At 45.4% G+C, this 6,788-nt stretch overlaps 1 protein-coding gene across 1 annotated transcript in view; it reads right to left on the bottom strand.

Annotated features, from left to right (window-relative positions):
- PARP11 (poly(ADP-ribose) polymerase family member 11) overlaps window positions 1–5,543 on the bottom strand; it is a 73,166-nt gene extending 67,623 nt beyond the window's left edge. The window contains exon 1 of the mRNA XM_040462951.1: window positions 5,365–5,543. The gene's annotated coding sequence lies outside the window, so the exon portion shown is untranslated. The remainder of the gene's footprint in view (window positions 1–5,364) is intronic.
- Between the last annotated feature and the right edge of the window lie 1,245 nt (window positions 5,544–6,788).

Below are 6,788 nucleotides of genomic sequence, written 5' to 3'. Positions count from 1 at the left end.
TGACTGTTCCTTAGTCCCTTGATCTCTGTAGCAAGAGATTCTCTGCTGTCAGCTATACTGTTTTCAAGCCCAGCGATTAATTTTATGACTATTATTCTAAATTCACTTTCTGTTATATTATTTAAATCCTTTTTGATCAGCTCATTAGCTGTTGTTATTTCCTGGAGATTCTTCTGAGGGGAATTCTTCCGCTTGGTCATTTTGGATAGTCCCTGGCGTGGTGAGGACCTGCAGGGCACTTCCCCTGTGCTGTGGTGTCTAACTGGAGTTGGTGGGCGGAGCCGCAGTCAGACCTAATGTCTGCCCCCAGCCCACCGCTGGGGCCACAGTCAGACTGGTGCGTGCCTTCTCTTCCCCTCTCCTAGGGGCGGGATTCACTGTGGGGTGGGGTGGCCCGTCTGGGCTACTTGCACACTGCCAGGCTTGTGATGCTGGGGATCTGGCATCTTAGCTGGGGTGGGTAGGCAAGGTGCACAGGGGCAGGAGGGGCAGGCTTAGTTTGCTTCTCCTTAGGTGATCCACTTCAGGAGGGGCCCTGTGGCAGCAGGAGGGAGTCAGATCCGCTGCCGGAGGTTTGGCTCCACAGAAGCGCAGAGTTGGGTGTTTGCGCGGAGCGAGCAAGTTCCTTGGCAGGAACTGGTTCTCTTTGGGATTTTGGCTGGGGGATGGGCGGGGGAGATGGCCCTGGCGAGCGCCTTTGTTCCCCACCAAACTGAGCTCTGTCATCCGGGGGCTCAGCAGCTCTCCTTCCCTTTGTCCTCCAGCCTTCCCGCTTTCTGAGCAGAGCTGTTAACTTATGACCTCCCAGACGCTAAGTCGCGCTTGCTGTCAGAACACAGTCCGTCAGGCCCCTCCGCTTTTTGCAAGCCAGACTCGGGGGCTCTGCTTGGCCGGCGAGCTGCCCCTCCACCCTGGCTCCCTCCCGCCAGTCCGTGTAGCACGCACCGCCTCGCCGCCCTTCCTACCCTCTTCCGTGGGCCTCTCGTCTGCGCTTGGCTCCGGCGACTCCGTTCTGCTAATCCTCTGGCGGTTTTCTGGGTTATTTAGGCAGGTGTAGGTGGAATCTAAGTGATCAGCAGGACGCGCGGTGAGCCCAGCGTCCTCCTACGCCGCCATCTTCCTGTTTTTTCTCAGTAGTTGTTTATACTCATAGTCTCCAATCTTTCTTCTCCCATATTCTCTCTTGAACTCGGTCTCATTAGGAGTTCACAGCATCCTACCCTCCCATGCCCTCCCACGCATGCCATCACTGCCAAGACCATTCCTATGAAAATCACCAATAATTGCCTCACCATTGAAGTCTGCGGTCATCCCAAGTAATCACTGTGCCTGACCCCTTGGCAGCATTTGGCCGAGTTGATCACTCCATCCTTCTTTAATACACTCTCTTCACTTGGCTTCTGGGAAGCCACCCTCTTCGGATTTTCCTTCTTCCTTCCTGGATACAGCTTTCCAGTCTCCTTTGTTGATTCCACCTTATTCCCCACTTCTTACTGTTTGAATGTCCAGGACCCAGTCCCTAGACCTCTTTCTAATTACTCTCTCTCCCTGAGTGACCTCATCCAGTCCATGGTTTAAATATTATCAATATGCCTATGATGCCTGCATTTGGAATTGCATGTACATGTATCCAATTGCCCATTCACAATCTCTATTTGGATGTATAAGAGGCATCTGAAGGCATCCAAAACTGAACTCTGGTCTTGATACCAAAACTTGGTCTTCTCACAACCTTCTCCATCTTAGTCAATGGCATTCTTCTGGTTGCTGGGGCTTAAAATCTTAGAATCCAATCTCCTTCCTCCCCCACCCCCTGCTCCCTCTCTCTCTTCTCTCATATTCTATGGTGATCCTTCTGCAAATCCTGTTCTCTTTACCTTCAACGTAATGTGCATAATACAACTGCAACCCACCACTTCCAAGGTACTTCCTTAGTCCAGTCACCATGTAATGGCCTCCTAACTCCCTGCTTGTGCCTGGTTGCCTACATGCTAGTCTCAACAGAGCTCTCAGAGCAATCCCGTGTAGCCTGAGTTTGTCACTTCCCTGCCTCCCACGATGACCTGAACAAAAATCAAAGTGTCTACAGTGGTCTGCGAGTCCCTCCATGGTCTGAAGCCCTGTTGCCTGTTGTGCCCCGTTTCCAAATTCTCTCCCCCTTGCCTTCTCCACTCTACCTATGCTGGCCTCTGCTCTATCTCAAACATGCTGGGTGTGGCCCCACCTCTGGATCTGCCCTTGCTCTTTCCTCTACCCCAATACTCTTCTCCAAATATCTATATGATTTGCTTCCTTACTTCTTCAGGTTTGTATTCCAATTTCATCTCCTGCTGAAGATGTCCCACTTACTCTATTTAAATAGCCCTCTTCCAGTCTCAAAGCTCCCTAACTCCCTTACCCTGCTTGGATTTTTCCACAGCCTTATCACCAACTGTCATTATGTATATTTACTTGTTTTTCTTTTTCTTTTAATAGCCTACCTTTCCCTTTTAAAATGTAAGCTCCGTGGGGCGCCTGGGTGGCGCAGTCGGTTAAGCGTCCAACTTCAGCCAGGTCACGATCTCGCGGTCCATGAGTTCGAGCCCCGCATCAGGCTCTGGGCTGATGGCTCGGAGCCTGGAGCCTGTTTCCGATTCTGTGTCTCCCTCTCTCTCTGCCCCTCCCCCGTTCATGCTCTGTCTCTCTCTGTCCCAAAAATAAATAAACGTTAAAAAAAAAAATTTAAAAAAATAAAATGTAAGCTCCGTGATGGCAGGGATTTTTGTCTGTCTTGTTAACTTCTGAACCCTCATTGACTAAAATGTGGACACATAGTAAATATGTGTCAAGTACCTGAATGAGTGAATGGATTTCTCCCTTGAAGATGATTTTCAGGGGTGTCTCGTTGGCTAGTCAATTGAGTGTCTGACTCTTGATTTCAGCTCAGGTCATGATCCCAGGGTCATGGGATCAAGTCCTGTGCTGGGCATGGAGCCTGCTTAAGTTTCTCTCTCCCCCCACCCCCACCCCTGCCGCTCCTTCTCCTCTCCCATGCTTGCTGTCTCTCTCCCTCTAAGATAATTTTTTTAAAGATGATTTTCAGATCTCCTCCTATATTCTCCATTTTAGCTACCAGCCCTAGTTTAGAACTTATTTTCTCAAGTCTGTATTACTATAATATCCTATGCCCTGGTGTCCTTTAGTAACAGAACCAAGACTATTAAACAAGTTTCCTGATTCTCAGCCTAGGTTACCTCCACTGCCTGGTCATTCCAGCCTCTAAATATTTTTAATGTTCTGTTAGTAGTGTCCATCTATGATGGCATGCTTAGCCAGAAACTCATGGAGAACATAAGCTTTGATTATGCTTGAGAACCCTGTTTAAGCAGTCATAGGAACAAACTTTTGCCCTGATTCTTAGAGGTTCTAACGTCTTAAATTATACTCTTGTCAGACTTTATGGTTAAAAAACCACAGCACAGAAAGTGAGTACATTATTGGGAATGGAGGAGCTTGGACAAGCTGAGTAACATAAGTACATTCTTTTTGGAACCCCTGGAGTTTCTGGGAGCCCCTCTTCCAGGAGAATAACAAGGCTGAATTGAGTGTAAGAGACATATCTGTGATTTTCATAACCTTTGCTCCCTCCTTTTCCATGTGGCAGAAGGCTTTCTCTCTGAAACCAGGAAAAACAATGGAGCCACAGCATGGCCCTGGGCTTTGCAAACCCAAATACCTAGCAGGACCAAGTAGAGAATGTAAATGAAAAAAGAAGTACAGATCATGAAGACCTGGGGAGGGCATGATCTCCCTAAAGGGATCACCTCTCTTCAACTTGGCCAGTGGTTGGCGGGGGAAAAATGTGGGTCCACAAATTTTCAAAAGAAGCTGGAAATCTGGAATTTGATGATGGAAAATCTCCTAAATTGTAAATGTTGACAATATATTCAATTTTTTTTAAATGCCATATGGTTCACAAAACACATCTCTGGGCTAAATTGGTCCTGTGAGCTGCTTTCCCTACAACCTATCATGCAGGAAAAAGAGAATAAGCAGTAGGGTCATACAGATTGAGTTAGACTCTTGGCTCGATCTATTAGATCACAGACAATGTTATTTCAAGTTACTTAAACCAAGCTTCATGTTTTCCATCTCCAAATTCAGGACAGTGCTTACAGGAGTGATACACAAATTAAATGAAATAGTGTTGTTGGCACTCAATGTTAATTTCCCTTCTTTCTTATTCTCTGCCCTCTCCCCTCTTTCGCATTGCACAATAAACTGGAAAGAACAGCTCCTCCACATTCTTATTTGAAACAAGTTAAGCAACATTTTTTATCATTTGTCATACATTTTTCTAGGCAAATTGAACATGATGAGCCTAAAAGTCCACCAGTTGTTTACCAGACCTCATTTGCATCTGTGATAGGAAGCAAACCTGAAGAGGAACTTTTTGGTTGTTACTCTGTTTCGTTTTATTTTATTGTGTTTTATTTTTAAAGGACAGGAGGACAGAGGATGTTTTAAAGAAACATTTTCCACCAAATTAAATCAAATTCAGAAAACACGATGTCCAGCCGCAAAGGGGACCCCGGCACAGCCAGAAGAGAAAACTCCACAGCACTCCTTAGGTTTTCAAAGAGCCTTTACAAAAGTGGGAGGGAGGGGCACAGAATCAGAGCAGAAAAGCAGAGTGTCACTTGCTTGTAGCCACCACGTTAGCAAGTCAGGGGCTCAGAAGGAGCTGAGACTTGCAAAAAGTGCTCAGGAACAGCAGAAAGGGCTTTATGCAAATATGTTCTGCTCAGGAAGACTAGGGAAGGACAGGTCCAGTGCTTAGGACAGAGGATGTAATGCTAGCAGGTGAGAGATACGAAGCAGAGTTACTCAACTCCTACTTAGCTTCCATCCTATCTCCAAGAAGGATCTTTAAGCTGGAAAGAGTATAAACATGGTGAAGAGGAAATTGCAGCCCTAGGTGCGAAGCTCCTTAGAAAATGAATACCTGGCCTCTCTAAATAAGCTCAGGTCTCCAGGCCCTGACAAATTACATGCCTGGGGACTGAAACAGCTTGTAGATTTAATCACAGAACCATTGTCAGTAATCTTTCAGGAATCTCTGGAGGGATGCCAAAGAAATAGTGATGGGCAACTGTCCTAGTTGTCAAAAGGGAGACTACGCAGCTTTGGGAAAGTTTGCACTGTTCAGTTTAATTTTGATCCCAGCAAACCCTAACCTGGGTTATTAAAGAGTGAGATTATAATCACATCAAAAAGGAAGTGGTATTCTCAAGAAGCCAGTACAAATTCATGCAGAATAAACCACATCATACTGACATCATTTCATATTTTTTACATTTTTTTTGAAAGGTTACCAAAACTCACCGGATTGTTCCAGAGGGAGCGAATCTTTCAGCAGGGCTTTTGACAAAGTTTCTCATGGTAAGATGAATAGATAAGGACCAGATGCTTTCCAGTTGAGTGAAGGTACAACCAGGCAAACCACGGCATCCAGAAAGCATTGCACGATTGAGCGAAGTCACCCAAAGAGAGGTAGATACAACAAGATGCCTCTGGTCCCTGTTTGGGACCGGTTCTGTTGAAAATCTTTCAGTGACATGCACTATATGCCAACATGTAAATATGGGCTGACACAAAATTAAATATAAATAATATGCTGCATGACAGAAACAGGATATGGTCTGCCTGAACAAGGAGCCAAAACAAACACAGTGGAATTTAATTGGGGGGGGGAGGGGAATGAAAGTTTTTCATTTTGATTTAAAGAAAACAACAACTCAGTTATTAAAACTGTTGACAATAGTTAATGTAAAGAAATCTTGAGGACTTGAGCTCAGAAAGTTCAACATAAGCCAAAAGTTCTGACATGGCTACAAAAGACTAATCAGGCAACAGAGAGGGAAGCATAGGGCGCCCCCCGGCCCCCCCCCCCCAGTCATGAGCATGCCATTGGGCCACTTCCCTCAGGGTCTCAGGGTTTGCCCTAGGCACTGGGTTTCTCCTTCATATTAAGCTTTGTGGGCCTTTGCCATTTTTTTTTTAAGTTATAAAATCAAAATATAATCATTAGAAACTTAGAAATGTAGAGAGGTAAAAAAAGAACATGAAAGCAATCTAGTTCTCTCATCAGTTGAGGATCACTACTGATTTCATTTTGGTATGCATCCTTCAGATCTTTTTTAGTGTAAGAAGGAGGCAAAGGGGAGAAAGTTTTAAAAAGGGGAAAACGTACGGGCACCAGGGTGGCTCAGGCGGTTAAGTGTTCTACTGTTGATTTCGGTTCAAGTCATGATCTCATGGTTTGTGAGTTCGAGCCCCATGTCAGCCTCTGAGCTGACCGCATGGAGCCTGCTTGGGATTCTCTCTTTCCCTCTGCCCCTTCCCCCAGGATTGCATTCTCCCTCCCCCCCCCCAGCCCCCACCTCTCTCTCTCTCTCCCAAAATAAATAAAACTGTGGCTTATGTAGTTTTATATGGTTTTAAAAAGTAACATTGTATCCTGAATTATCTCCCCAACTCATTATATATCCTTTAAAAACACAGCTTTAGTAGTTACACATTCTATTATCATATGGATATGCCTTAATCTGTTTACATTGACTCATTTAGGTTGTTTACATTGTTTACATTGACTCATTTAAGCTGTTTCTTTTTAGAGGTGTGGCAGGGAGGTGACACCAGATTTTAAAGGGGATACCAACAAAGCAGTGAGCAACTCAGGGTGGGCAGCAAATTAAGAGAAGGCTCTTGGAAACCTTGTCATGAGAGGGGCAGTTAGAAAATGAGAA

This window comes from Herpailurus yagouaroundi, unplaced genomic scaffold, assembly GCF_014898765.1.
Source record: "Herpailurus yagouaroundi ecotype Mexico unplaced genomic scaffold, PumYag 355, whole genome shotgun sequence".
NCBI lineage: Eukaryota > Metazoa > Chordata > Mammalia > Carnivora > Felidae > Herpailurus > Herpailurus yagouaroundi.
This window is presented reverse-complemented; position numbering and strand designations above follow the sequence as displayed.